The following is a 16392-nucleotide window of genomic DNA, read 5'->3' as shown; positions in this document are numbered from 1 at the left end:
CCTATGTGCGATCGATGTACATGTTTTCAATTCACTATTTTCTTAAAATTGAAAATCAAAAATTATGAGCCGAAAAACACACACAAAAAATGTTTTTAGCTGGGGGCAATTCCCACCCTGTACTCCATGTGACAGGCACCCCCCCCCAAATTATATATATATATATATATATATATATATATATATATATATATATATATATATATATATATATATATACACACACACATACACACATAGATACCAACTCCACAGTTGTATCATGGTGCAGAAAATGGTAAAATACTCAGAAAGTGTTCCACAGTTTCTCGCAATGCAACACATTACAGTGAAACTCACAGCAACATTAAATTTACAGTCCAAATCCTAAAATCTATCTTTTGCATTGCCATCGCTTACCCTGTAATCTTATTTATTTTCAGTTGTGTTATTAAAGATTCAGCTATGAACTAAATTCTCTCTCCATTTTTCATATGACAGTACCATATATTAAATGTTTTACCCATGCATGGTTTATAGGAAAACAATCAGACATGCATGCTTCCTGAATGGGATTGAATAAGACCATGGCTTTCAAGTCTTATTATAGATACAACAATAAGCATCTGCCTCAGTCACATCAGCCAACAATGTCGTACATCTCTTTCATTTCCAATTATGAATGTTATCATTGCATCTTTAGGAAGGTTGGTAGTCTGCTCATAACTTCAATGTGATTTTTTTAAGGTCATTCACCTAATCTGATAACATGTTTTTAGTGTAATCAAGTAAATATAAGAAAAGTTTTCCTTTAGCAAATAATTGTTTAGTGTAAGTTGGGAAGCCTGCAGCTGAGCACATCTGTACATTTTTTCTTATATTTCCATGGAGACAAGCTGACTACAGGGTCAGGCACTAAAAGCCAGAGCACTTTTTAAGGCTAAAAGTTAATGCTTTCTGAATGCATATAAGCTGTTTTTACATCATCAAGCGTAATAAAGATAAGACAAGAACAGACAGCAATCAGTGTAAGTAGGAGCACAGGATGCAACATGTGTCTTAGAATGGATAACCTTAATTTTAGGTTAAGTAGTACCTGTCTGTGCAGTTGTTGATTTGGGATAAATGTTCCTATCAGGATGGTTAAACTTAATTATTTGAATATGTACATAGTTTTGTGTTTTTAAGTTAATAGGTTATGGGGGTGTCTGAGAGTGTTTTTGAGGGTTTTCATTAAAGCAAAAAGTCTTGTAAAATGTGACATAGGTTCAAATGGAGATGACAAGAAACAACTCTATAAAACATCAACCTGACAAACATTAGTGGGTACATGTAACACAAAGGTTGGAAATAGATATTTAAAAAGCTGTCATATGTAATAGGTGGGAATAATAACTTCTTATCATAGTGGCTAAATTATCCATATTATTTTGGAATGTGAATGGCCTCACAGGTATAGACAAAAAGGAAAGAGTATTGAATTATATTAAGAAATGCAGGCTGTAAATAACAATGCTTACGGGAGACACATTTGGAAAGAAATTAATATGTGAATTTGATAAAGAAAGGATTTCAGGATAGTTATTCAGCAGAGTATCAAGGACAAAGGAAAAGAGGAGTACTTATACTAATAGCCTGAGGAGCTCCAATAGTGATAGAAGGGGGAAAAAGATAATAAGGGTAGATTTGTGGTAGTAAGGGGCTACAGGTAAAGGAGGAAGATTATGTTGGCATGTATTTATATTCCACCTAAAACTGCTATTATGCAGATTAAGAAAATTTGGGGAGAAATAATCAGCATTCAGCAGGGAATATTACTTACAGGTGTGGACTAGAATTTGATTTGCAACAGATAGAATGTATCTGGGGGACCTAGAAAAGAAAATATAACAAACAAGAGTAGATTTCTGAAGAAATGTATGAACATATTTGGTATGAAAAATGTGAATTCAGTAGTAAGAACTCAGAGAGAATTTACATATTATTCCCAAAGTTACAATAAGTGGGCTATACTAGATGAAGATTATATTTCACATGAACATGTGCATTTAATTGAAAGCTTTGACATACATCCATTAACTATTTCAGATCATGGGTCAATAACAACTAAGATTAAAATACAGAGTACTGAAGTAAAAATGAGACACTGGTTCTTCTTCACCTATCTGTTAAAAAGAGAGGAATTTAAGGAATGGGTAATTGAAATTATTTGAGTTATTAGGGAAGACAGAAATTTCTTCAGAAGTTATAGTAAGTGAGTGAGTGGGATAAAATGAAAGTGGAGTTTAAAAATGGGGTAGAAATAAAAGGAAAAGAGATATGTTAAGAAGTAAGACAAATTATTTACAGGAGCTGACAAGGGTTAAAGTATTACAGAATAACGGGAATTTCACAGAACAAGAAGTGGTGAAACTGCACAGTGCAAAAGAAAATGATGGACTATCTGCATCATATGTATGACTTTAGAAAGACTGCTGTTAAGCAACTGTTTTTTGATAACTCCAGAGCACATAAATGTTTGGAACAATGACTTAGGCCGATGATGGCGAACCTATGATACGTGTGTCAGAAGTGACACATGCCATGACATTTTGGGTGACACATCAGAGATCACCAACAGCCGAGTTACCAAAGACAATACTTTTGCATTTGTTGCTCATGTGAAGTACACTGAATTATTTTGTGCCAGGAGCTTTTGATACGCCAAACCCAAAAGGTTTGCATCACTGACTTAGGCAGCAGAAAGTAGAAAGGGTTGCTGTCAAATAAGGAGCTTATAAACAAATAGCCAGAGATCCTGTAAAGGTATTAGACATATTTTGAAAATGTTATGAAAATGTGTATAAAGCAGAGAAATGTGGAAATCAAGAAATATATATTTCTGAAAGACTTTAGTATGCCAAGGTTAGAGATAGATGAGCTCAACGATTACCAGTTAAGATTGGAGGAGATGAGATAAAAAATGTGACATATAATTAATCTGCAGGAAAATGTTCTGGAATAGATGATATTTCTGTGGAAGTTTGCAGGTTAGGAGGGAAGAAAGTGATAACGACTTGGAAAGATTTGTTTAATAGGCTTTTAAACATAGGAGAAGCACCAACATCCTGGAAGAAAGCTTTGGTGGCTGTAATACCTAAAGATGGTAAAGACCCATCAGATCCAGCTTTATATAGGTTCATAGACTCATAGGTGTGTATTAGGCTAATGGCCCTGGAGCCTTTACAAGCCTAGCCCATAGGATTACCCTGTGATTGTGCCACCTGACCTTAGTTCCCAGTGCCTCTGTCAGGTAGAGCCACTGGTGTGATCCCCGGGATGAATTTTCTATTTCCCATCCACTCATCAAGATTTCTATTGAAGAGGGCCAGTGAGGTGCTCTGCTTGACATGTGTGGGGAGTCTATTCCATTGAATGGTCAATCTCTGGGTTATGAACCTGTCCCTTCAGCTTGTTCTGTTGATTGTGGTAATGAGGTTGAGGTCTCTGGAGCGTGTACTGCAGAGGGATTGGGGTTTATTTAAATGTAGCATTTCTAACAAAGCTGGGTCAGACATGGCTTTGTAAGTCAAGCAGAGATTGCCCCTAAGTAGGCGATATGAGACAGAGAATAATTAGAATTTTTTGAGTCTGTCCATATAGGACAAGTGTTTAAGGCCTAAGATCCTCTTTGTGAGGTATTTTTGCGGCTTCTCCAGTTGTTGTAGGTGTCTAGTGAGGTACATGCCAAATGGGGAATTGTACTCGATGATCAGCCTAATGAGGGAAGAGTAGAGGGAGACAATGACCTCTTTTTTCCTGGATGCAAAACCCTTAGTAATGAGATGTGCCACAAAGAAGAACTTTCTGACCACAGTGGCAATGTGGTGGTCAAAAGAGAGGTTGTTGTCAACCTGTGTTCCCAGATCTCTTATGATGCCTTTTGTGTTCAGTGGACTACCATCAATGTGGTAATTCATGGGAACTGGGTTTTTCCCAAAAAGGATGACGACACATTTTTTGGCATTGAGCTTAAGGCCATGGTTCTGACACCAGTCATTGGTCTCAGTGAGGCCTTTCTGTAGGATGTCAACATCACTTGGGGAGTTAATTATGGCTCCCATCTTGCAATCGTCTGTGAACTTTGTCAGCCACAGTCCCTTCGTGTTGGCCTGAACTTCAGAGAAGTAGATACCAAACAGGAGAGGACCCAGGACCGAATCCTGTGGGACTCCACTCGTGACTGGTCGGCAGTCTGACTTGGAGTCAGCTACTTTCATACTGTGGGTTCTATCTGTGAGCCAGTTTGCAACCCACCTCGTGATATAGGGGTTGATGTTTAGCTTAGTGAGTTGTTGTATGATTTCTGAGTGGGGAATGGTATCAAAGTCCTTGGCCAGATCAAGGTAGGCTGTATGAACCACCTTGCCTTCATCCACAGCTCTGGTGACTGACTCAAAGAAGTCAACCAGGTTGAGCAGGCATGATCTAACCTTCACAAATCCAAACTGTGACTCATTTCAATTGTAAACCCTGATTATAAAGTGTTTATATAGTCACAAAAACTAAGGTTTCAAGCAAGGCTCACAGGAATAATAAATAATCCTTAGGAAAACTGAGAAATCCTTTATTCTGTTGAACAGATAAGTGCTTTCGTGGTTCAAATCAGCTTCATCAGACCATATTAAAATCACAAGTAAACTGACAAATATTTAAAACACAGAACAACCATTCAAAACAACTGAAAAAGGGAGGGAAAACTTATGTAATAGATATGTAAAACCTGGCTGTTCAAAAAAGCACTTCAGGAAAAGTAATCTATCAGCAACAATAGTGCAGGGCATATACATATATATATATATATATATATATATATATATATATATATATAAGGAACCAGTGTTGTAGATGCATATATATATATATATATATATATAACCAGTGTTGTAGATACATTCTATGCAAACCTATATGTGAATACTTATAAAAAAAATATATAAAATAAATAGTATAGTATATAAAAAATATATAAAATCCATATTGTGCATATAAGCATAATTCTGCATAAATATATATCTATATACATAAAAAATAAATATACATCTATATAAAAAATACATATCAAAAATGTTGTATTGGCTAGATATACTAAGCCCATCTTCTGTTCTTATATACGTGTAATGTATATACAAAAGTGAAGGTCAATGTTTAAGCGGTCTAGCTTTCAGAAGAGGTTTCAAAGAAGCCTTGCTATTTAGCCCGGGGGGCCTATCAGCCTGAAATTGTAATATCCATTTCTGTTCCTTGGATTTGGTTTTATTTATAAGGCCACCACCTCTAACACTGGGTTGTATAAGTTCTAAGGCTAGGAACCTAAACTTATGTGCAGAACCTTCATTTTTGACATGCATAGCCAATGCATTCATCTCTTTAGCATTTCTAATATCTCTCAAGTGCTCTAAAATTCTCTCTTTAAATGCCCTGTTGGTTTTATCTATATAAAAAAAAAAACATAAAATACAATAACAAAAATATACCAAATGTTTGGTAGAACAATCTGCATAGAAGTCAGTATCAATTTTAAAATTAAGACTTGGATGGAGAAAGTGACCACCTATGTGTAGGTGAGCACAAGCCATACATGTTCTACAGGCATAAGTGCCTTTTCTGTCAGATGAAACAAAGTTTGAAGAATTCAAGGGTCTATAACAAAGTTGTTGCTTAAGGGTTCTATTATTTCTAAAAGTAAAATCTGGTTTCTCACCAATAAACCCATGGAGTTCAGGTATAGTTAATAAAATGTCCCAATTAGTAGTGATGGTTTGACATACAAAATCAATATTACTAGCAAAAGTCAAAGGCGTACGAATCTTCTTATTATTTATAGCTATGACATTAGAATCAGAGATGTTATCAGGCTCTAATAAAGTAGAGGGGGGTGTATTATTACCATAACAGGGTTACATCTCTTGTTCCTTTCTGTAGAGGTGGGTGTATTATTACCATAACAGGGTTTACATCTCTTGTTCCTTTCTGTAGAGGGGGGTGTATTATTACCATAACAGGGTTTACATCTCTTGTTCCTTTCTGTAGAGGTGGGTGTATTATTACCATAACAGGGTTTACATCTCTTGTTCCTTTCTGTAGAGGGGGGTGTATTATTACCATAACAGGGTTTACATATCGTGTTCCTTTCTGTAGAGGTGGGTGTATTATTACCATAACAGGGTTTACATCTCTTGTTCCTTTCTGTAGAGGTGGGTGTATTATTACCATAACAGGGTTTACATGTCTTGTTCCTTTCTGTAGAGGTGGGTGTATTATTACCATAACAGGGTTTACATCTCTTGTTCCTTTCTGTAGAGGTGGGTGTATTATTACCATAACAGGGTTTACATCTCTTGTTCCTTTCTGTAGAGGGGGGTGTATTATTACCATAACAGGGTTTACATCTCTTGTTCCTTTCTGTAGAGGTGGGTGTATTATTACCATAACAGGGTTTACATCTCTTGTTCCTTTCTGTAGAGGGGGGTGTATTATTACCATAACAGGGTTTACATCGCTTGTTCCTTTCTGTAGAGGGGGTGTATTATTACCATAACAGGGTTTACATCTCTTGTTCCTTTCTGTAGAGGGGGGTGTATTATTACCATAACAGGGTTTATATCTCTTGTTCCTTTCTGTAGAGGTGGGTGTATTATTACCATAATAGGGTTTACATCTCTTGTTCCTTTCTGTAGAGGTGGGTGTATTATTACCATAACAGGGTTTACATCTCTTGTTCCTTTCTGTAGAGGGGATGTATTATTACCATAACAGGGTTTATATCTCTTGTTCCTTTCTGTAGAGGTGGGTGTATTATTACCATAACAGGGTTTACATCTCTTGTTCCTTTCTGTAGAGGGGGGTGTATTATTACCATAACAGGGTTTATATCTCTTGTTCCTTTCTGTAGAGGTGGGTGTATTATTACCATAACAGGGTTTACATCTCTTGTTCCTTTCTGTAGAGGTGGGTGTATTATTACCATAACAGGGTTTACATCTCTTGTTCCTTTCTGTAGAGGGGGGTGTATTATTACCATAACAGGGTTTATATCTCTTGTTCCTTTCTGTGGAGGGGGGTGTATTATTACCATAACAGGGTTTACATCTCTTGTTCCTTTCTGTAGAGGGGGGTGTATTATTACCATAACAGGGTTTACATCTCTTGTTCCTTTCTGTAGAGGTGGGTGTATTATTACCATAACAGGGTTTACATATCTTGTTCCTTTCTGTAGAGGTGGGTGTATTATTACCATAACAGGGTTTACATCTCTTGTTCCTTTCTGTAGAGGGGGGTGTATTATTACCATAACAGGTTACATCGCTTGTTCCTTTCTGTAGAGGGGGGTGTATTATTACCATAACAGGGTTTACATCTCTTGTTCCTTTCTGTAGAGGGGGGTGTATTATTACCATAACAGGGTTTACATGTCTTGTTCCTTTCTGTAGAGGTGGGTGTATTATTACCATAACAGGGTTTACATGTCTTGTTCCTTTCTGTAGAGGTGGGTGTATTATTACCATAACAGGGTTTACATCTCTTGTTCCTTTCTGTAGAGGTGGGTGTATTATTACCATAACAGGGTTTACATGTCTTGTTCCTTTCTGTAGAGGTGGGTGTATTATTACCATAATAGGGTTTACATCTCTTGTTCCTTTCTGTAGAGGTGGGTGTATTATTACCATAACAGGGTTTACATCTCTTGTTCCTTTCTATAGAGGTGGGTGTATTATTACCATAACAGGGTTTACATCTCTTGTTCCTTTCTGTAGAGGTGGGTGTATTATTACCATAACAGGGTTTACATCTCTTGTTCCTTTCTGTAGAGGGGGGGTGTATTATTACCATAACAGGGTTTACATGTCTTGTTCCTTTCTGTAGAGGTGGGTGTATTATTACCATAACAGAGTTTACATCTCTTGTTCCTTTCTGTAGAGGTGGGTGTATTATTACCATAACAGGGTTTACATCTCTTGTTCCTTTCTGTAGAGGTGGGTGTATTATTACCATAACAGGGTTTACATCTCTTGTTCCTTTCTGTAGAGGGGGGTGTATTATTACCATAACAGGGTTTATATCTCTTGTTCCTTTCTGTAGAGGTGGGTGTATTATTGCCATAATAGGGTTTACATCTCTTGTTCCTTTCTGTAGAGGTGGGTGTATTATTACCATAACAGGGTTTACATCTCTTGTTCCTTTCTGTAGAGGGGATGTATTATTACCATAACAGGGTTTATATCTCTTGTTCCTTTCTGTAGAGGTGGGTGTATTATTACCATAACAGGGTTTACATCTCTTGTTCCTTTCTGTAGAGGGGGTGTATTATTACCATAGCAGGCTTTACATCTCTTGTTCCTTTCTGTAGAGGTGGGTGTATTATTACCATAACAGGGTTTACATCTCTTGTTCCTTTCTGTAGAGGGGGGTGTATTATTACCATAACAGGGTTTACATCTCTTGTTCCTTTCTGTAGAGGTGGGTGTATTATTACCATAACAGGGTTTACATCTCTTGTTCCTTTCTGTAGAGGGGGGTGTATTATTACCATAACAGGGTTTACATCTCTTGTTCCTTTCTGTAGAGGGGGGTGTATTATTACCATAACAGGGTTTACATCTCTTGTTCCTTTCTGTGGAGGTGGGTGTATTATTACCATAACAGGGTTTACATCTCTTGTTCCTTTCTGTAGAGGGGGGTGTATTATTACCATAACAGGGTTTATATCTCTTGTTCCTTTCTGTAGAGGTGGGTGTATTATTACCATAACAGGGTTTACATATCTTGTTCCTTTCTGTAGAGGTGGGTGTATTATTACCATAACAGGGTTTACATCTCTTGTTCTTTTCTTTCCATGCTTCAGATATCTGTTTATCAATAACCTTACTCTTGTGACCCCTACTCATACATTCTTCTTTTAATAAAGATAAAGCTGAAACTAACTTAGTATCATCATTGTGTAACCGCATAGTGCGACAAATTTGCTCTTGAAGTACATTAGACTAAACATGGTTTGGATGCATGCTACTATTATGTAGAATACATAAATAAAGTTATACTTTAAAACCAGATCAATCAACTGCATAATTACTGTACATTCATTATGACTTAAAGTGTTATCTTCAAACACTATTTCTTCCAGTAATTTTAATCCTTGTTCATGGGGTATGCTTGAAAACAAGTCCACTACATCTTTGTTTGGCCACTAGATGGTGCTAAATTGATTAGTTTTTGCAGAAGTATTTCTGTCATCAATGGAAGGTTTCATTTCATTTTTTATTTATTTATTTTTTTAATTCATTCATTCATTTTATCAAAATTAAACACAGTTTTAAAAGTGTATGGTTATTTATAATATGATTATGTGATTTAGTAAAGTATTGGCACACATCTTCAAATTTTTATCATGTTAAACATAACAATGTTAACATCAGGTTAAAAGCACAAAACATTTTTTTTAATTACAAGTTGATTGCTCAGCAAAGGTGATTTGTTAATTGAAATAATATGCTTTATAAAAGGTGTTAGGTTTGGAAATAGCCCACATCTAATAAAGTAGGAGAAAAGAAAATGTACTGTGTATTTGGAGGCATTTATGTGAACTGTTTGTGGCTTGTGGATTAAACTTGTGTTTCCTGTGGCAGCTTCGGTCTATGCTTTATTGTTTTACCTTCTGGGTCATCATACTGTCTCATTTCAAGGTTGTCATTAAAGATGAAAACATTATTTTGTAATATAATCTCTAGTAAGGTACATAGAAGATTAATCTTGTTAATAGTAAAACCATGCAGGGTCAGTATCTGTCTAATGTTACCAATACCCCAATTATTGGGGATAACAGTAAATAATGAAGCTATATCTAAAGTAACAAAAATGCAAGGACCTGAAATAACATTAAAATAGTTACTCAGTTGTGAAACAAAATCCTTTGTATCTCTCAAGATAGTATCACATTTGTTCAATACAATGTGCAAATTCTTTTCTACAAAAATTGATAAAGGTTCAGTTAACCAGCCTCTACTAGATACTATAGGTCTCATTGGAGGTTGTCGTAAACTCTTATGTATTTTTGGGAGACCATATAGTATAGGGACAGTAGGATTCTCAACTTTAAAATAGTTAAACAAAGATTCAGAAATCAAACCAGTTATAAGGAGATCAAATATTAAAAAATCAACTTTGTCAATAACACCTTTAAGTATTCCTGTAGTTAAAGAGGTATAGGTATGTGTGTCCTGTAACAAAACCATCATGCCTAATATATAGGTGTGTTTGTCTATCACTACAATACCTCCACCTTTATCGGCTGGTCTTATCTCAATACTTCTCATGTTTTTTAACTCAATAAGGGCGTGTTTCTCAGCAAAGGTTAAATTATGGAAACAGTCAAGCTGTTTCTCTGAAAATCGCTGTCTCAGTTGTCTTTCACAAACATCAATAAAAAGCTCTACAGTGGCATTAGGTGGAGGTACAAAAGTGCTTGGTTTCTTAAAATTACATGGTCACTATCTTTATTAAAAATAGTTCTAGGAGTAAGAGTCCTACCAAACAGTTTCAAATCCTGTAAAACGTCAGTTAATTCTGCTTTTTGGGCTGGAACAAATGTTAGTCCTTTGTTCAAAACTGATAACTGTGCATTAGTTAATGAGCTGATGAAATGTTAATGACTAAACCTGTTTCAGCCTTTTGCCTGTCCGAGTTTGGTCTTCCTCGCTCTGTAGGTGCCGAATCGTTGGATTTGTGGATCGGCTCCTGGACCTGCCCCGTATAGGTAGCGGGTTCTTTGATAAAAAAGTGTTTCAGTTGTCTGAACGGCCGGTGGATCTCTGCCAACCATTAGCATGCTGCTGTCTTGCATTGTAGCTACTTTAGGCTTAACAGAAGGTTCATTTTGAAGATAAAAGTCCTACGTAACTCATTTGTAATGTCATAGTTATTAATTTGAAGATAAAAGTCCTACGTAACTCATTTGTAATGTCCAAGTTATTAGAAACATTATCATTATTTACCATTTCACTGTTAGGTGGCTTCAAGGCAGTAGTCGCAGACAGAGCATAAACCTGTTGTTACGTGTTCTCTCTTTGAGAGAACGATCTGTGAGTAGTCTCAGAAGCCCGCCCACTTCCTGTTTTGCATGATGTATTTGTGCTGTTCACTGGTCTGTCCCTAGACCAAGAAAAGATTTGCCCATTCTCAAAATCCAGTTTATCACTTTGCATCTTTCTGGCTTTAACCATAGACAGTCTTTTATCATAAGCCATTATATCTTCAAATAGTTTATCCATCTTAACACCAATTATATCAATAGAGTAGTTATTGTAGATAGTGTCTTGCACTCTCTATTTGTTTAGCCATCTCCACCTCTTCAGGTCTGAAGAACTCTATTAGTAATTTCATATATTTTTCACTACATTCCAAATTGAGTAGCTGCCAACATCTTAGGAGTTCAGGGTAGGTAGAGCCATAGGAAGGCATCGTCAGTACCCTAAGCCCTCTAGGTGCAACATGCAATTCAAGTGAGGCTTCTAAATGAAAGCGCTGCCACTGCAGATGCTTGTATTTGTAAAGAGAATTCTCTAATGACTGATAGACTTTGTTAAAAGCCTCCAGTGTATTGAAATCAGTTGTTACATTATTCATATGTAAGTTTCGACTAGCGTCTATAGGAAGACTGTCAAATGTAATAGTATTCTACATAACAGTAGCATGCATCCAAATCATGTTAAGTCTAATATACTTCGAGGGAAAGTTTTTCGCACTATGCGGTTACACAATGATGATACTAAGTTAGTTTCAGCTTTATCTTTACTAAAAGAAGAATGTATGAGTGGGGGATACAAGAGTAAGGTTATTGATAAACAGATATCTGAAGCATGGAAAGAAAAAGGAACAAGAGATGTAAACCCTGTTATGGTAATAATACACCCACCTCTACAGAAAGGAACAAGAGATGTAAACCCTGTTATGGTAATAATACACCCACCTCTACAGAAAGGAACAAGAGATGTAACCCTGTTATGGTAATAATACACCCACCTCTACAGAAAGGAACAAGAGATGTAAACCCTGTTATGGTAATAATACACCCACCTCTACAGAAAGGAACAAGAGATGTAACCCTGTTATGGTAATAATACACCCACCTCTACAGAAAGGAACAAGAGATGTAAACCCTGTTATGGTAATAATACACCCCCCTCTACAGAAAGGAACAAGAGATGTAAACCCTGTTATGGTAATAATACATCCCCCTCCACAGAAAGGAACAAGAGATGTAAACCCTGTTATGGTAATAATACACCCACCTCTACAGAAAGGAACAAGCAATGTAAACCCTGTTATGGTAATAATACACCCACCTCTACAGAAAGGAACAAGCGATGTAAACCCTGTTATGGTAATAATACACCCCCCTCCACAGAAAGGAACAAGAGATGTAAACCCTGTTATGGTAATAATACACCCACCTCTACAGAAAGGAACAAGCAATGTAAACCCTGTTATGGTAATAATACACCCACCTCTACAGAAAGGAACAAGCGATGTAAACCCTGTTATGGTAATAATACACCAACCTCTACAGAAAGTAACAAGCGATGTAAACCCTGTTATGGTAATAATACACCCACCTCTACAGAAAGGAACAAGGAATGTAAACCCTGTTATGGTAATAATACACCCACCTCTACAGAAAGGAACAAGAGATGTAAACCCTGTTATGGTAATAATACACCCACCTCTACAGAAAGGAACAAGAGATTTAAACCCTGTTATGGTAATAATACACCCCCCTCTACAGAAAGGAACAAGAGATGTAAACCCTGTTATGGTAATAATACACCCACCTCTACAGAAAGAAACAAGAGATGTAAACCGTGTTATGGTAATAATACACCCACCTCTACAGAAAGGAACAAGAGATGTAAACCCTGTTATGGTAATAATACACCCCCTCTACAGAAAGGAACAAGAGATGTAAACCCTGTTATGGTAATAATACACCCACCTCTACAGAAAGGAACGAGAGATGTAAACCCTGTTATGGTAATAATACACCCACCTCTACAGAAAGGAACGAGAGATGTAAACCCTGTTATGGTAATAATACACCCACTTCTACAGAAAGGAACAAGAGATGTAACCCTGTTATGGTAATAATACACCCCCCTCTACAGAAAGGAACAAGACATGTAAACCCTGTTATGGTAATAATACACCCACCTCTACAGAAAGGAACGAGAGATGTAAACCCTGTTATGGTAATAATACACCCACCTCTACAGAAAGGAACAAGCGATGTAACCCTGTTATGGTAATAATACACCCACCCCTACAGAAAGGAACAAGAGATGTAAACCCTGTTATGGTAATAATACACCCCCCTCTACTTTATTAGAGCCTGATAACATCTCTGATTCTAATGTAGTAGCTATAAATAATAATAATAAGATTTGTATGCCTTTGACTTTTGCTAGTAATATTGATTTTGTATGTCAAGCTATCACTACTAATTGGGACATTTTATTAACTATACCTGAACTCCATGGGTTTATTGGTGAGAAAACAGATTTTACTTTTAGAAATGATAGAACCCTTAAGCAACAACTTTGTTATAGACCCTTGAATTCTTCAAACTTTGTTTCATCTGACAGAAAAGGCACTTATGCCTGTAGAAAATGCATGGCTTGTGCTCACCTACATATAGGTGGTTACTTTCTCCATCCAAGTCTTAATTTTAAAATTGATACTGACTTCTATGCAGATTGTTCTACCAAACATTTGATATATTTTTGTTATTGTATTTTATGTTTTTCTTTTTATATAGATAAAACCAACAGGGCATTTGGAGAGAATTTTAGAGTACTTGAGGGATATTAGAAATGCTGAAGAGATGAATGCATTGACTATGCATGTCAAAAATGAAGGTTCTGCACATAAGTTTAGGTTCCTAGCCTTAGAATTTATACGACCCATTGTTAAGGGTGATGACCTTATAAATAAAACCGAATCCAAGGAACAGAAATGGATATTACAATTTCAGGTTGATAGACCCCCCGGGCTAAATAGCAAGGTTTCTTTGAAACCTCTTCTGAAAGCTAGACCGCTTAAACATTGACCTTCACTTTTGTATATACATTACACGTATATAAGAACAGAAGATGGGCTTAGTATATCTAGCCAATACCACATTTTTGATATGTATTTTTTATATATATGTATATTTATTTTTTATGTATATAGATATATATTTATGCAGAATTATGCTTATATGCACAATATGGATTTTATATATTTTTTATATATTATACTATTTCTTTTATATATTTTTTTTATAAGTATTCACATATAGGTTTGCATAGAATGTATCTACAACACTGGTTCTATATATATATATATATATATATATATATATATATATATATATATATATATATATATGTATATGCTCTGCATTTATATGTTGCACTATTGTTGCTGATAGATTACTTTTCCTGAAGTGCTTTTTTGAACAGCCAGGTTTTACATATCTATTACATAAGTTTTCCCTCCCTTTTTCAGTTGTTTTGATTTGTTGTTCTGTGTTTTAAATATTTGTCAGTTTACTTGTGATTTTAATATGGTCTAATGAAGTGGATTTGAATCGCAAAAGCGCCTACCTGTTCAACAGAATAAAGGATTTCTCAATTTTCCCAAGGATTATTTATTATTCCTGTGAGCCTTGCTTGATACCTTAGTTTTTGTGACTATATTTTCATTTTTTGTTTTGTGGTTTCTTCATCAACAACTAGGTGTGTATATTCTTTCTATATTGTATAAAGTGTTTATGTCTATTATAGCTAAAAGAATGGAAAAGGTGTTGCCAAAATTGATAGATACTGCTCAATCTTGTTTTGTGGAGGACAGGCAAACATGTGAGAACAGTAATAGAGCAATAATGATCCAGAGGGAAGCCAAGTTGGCGGGTCATGATGCAGAGAAAGCATTCGACAGAGTAAGCTGGGATTTTATGAGTAAGGCAATGGAAGCATTTGCATTCCCTGGTACAATAATAAGGTTAATTAGGGTGAAATACGATGGATCAGAAACAATAAAGTAGGAGGGTTACTCTCTCTGACAGGTTGTATCTGGGAGGAATTCATGTAATGTTGGATTGATGATAGTGATACAAAAAATGTATGTGATGCATAGTGTTTGTAACTAGGAACATGTTAATACAGTTTGTTTTCTTTTGATATAAATGCATGTTTGCACGTCTTAAATGAAAGCAGGACAGTGGTGCAGCATATAGTTTTGTTGCCTCACAGTGCTTGGTTCTCCTGTTCAGTTCTTGACTGAGGTACCATCTTCATTAAGTCTGCATATACTCTTTGTGTTTGCATGTTTATTTGATGAGGGTGTCTCGTTTCCTCCTGCATAACAAAGGTGTTCCACAGGTGAATTAATGATTCCCTAAATGTTCTGCAGATGTGTGTGCCTCTGTGTGTGTGCTCTTGTTTGAGTGTGCACGTGGACATTCATCTCTGTATGTGTATATGTACCTGTGTGTGGTGTGTGTGTGTGTGTGTGTGTGTGTGTGTGTGTGTGTGTGTGTGTGTGTGTGTGTGTGTGTGATAGACTGGCACCACTTTGGGATTGATTTTTATTACCTTTCACCCATGCAAGTACCACAACGGAAGTACCATTTATGACTTGATCTTGAATTGGATTAATCAGATAATTAAACAAGAGATGAATCTATCTCATTGGTCACCATAGTTCTTTATTACCTGCATGTATTAAGTTCTTTGCTGTCTATTTTACTACTTTTCTTATACATTTTTATAGCTGATAGTTTCTGAAATAAAAAATAAAATGTGATATTTTATCACATTTGCTGTAATTTAATGTAGTCATTGCATCAGTACAGTTTTATTTGCATTATGGGTATAGCAGCATGGGATATAAACAATGCCTGGGTTTGTTGAAGGGCTTATGTAATACACCATATAAATTACTGTGCACCAGGCTGTTGGAATCTATTTGCTGTGCCTTCTGACACTGATATGCAGTAGGCAGTGAGAACAGCTCAGTGTTGCAGGTCTGAGGTTTGCATTTTGTGGGCTACCCTGGCAGCTTATACCCATTTGTGGTACTAGGTGATTTCTCACTTGTCAGTGAATGCCCCACATCTATGTTCTATGTAGGTGCTGTGTGTTCTCACATCTGTGTGTCATGGTGATCTTAGGACACACACAGGATTTGACCGAAAATGACAGGCTGTGCACACTTTTAGCTCCTTGTGTTGCTGGCCCGTACTGTGTTCACAGAACAGTTCAGTAGTATGTGTATGTTCTGTGACATTATTTAGAGTAATTTTCTTATGTCTGTTCTAACAGCAGCAGTAATGTAACT

Source organism: Protopterus annectens, chromosome 1.part1 (assembly GCF_019279795.1).
Source record: "Protopterus annectens isolate FY-2018-M chromosome 1.part1, PAN1.0, whole genome shotgun sequence".
Lineage (NCBI taxonomy): Eukaryota > Metazoa > Chordata > Ceratodontiformes > Protopteridae > Protopterus > Protopterus annectens.
The sequence above is the reverse complement of the archived record's forward strand: the minus strand, read 5'-3'. Positions refer to the sequence as shown.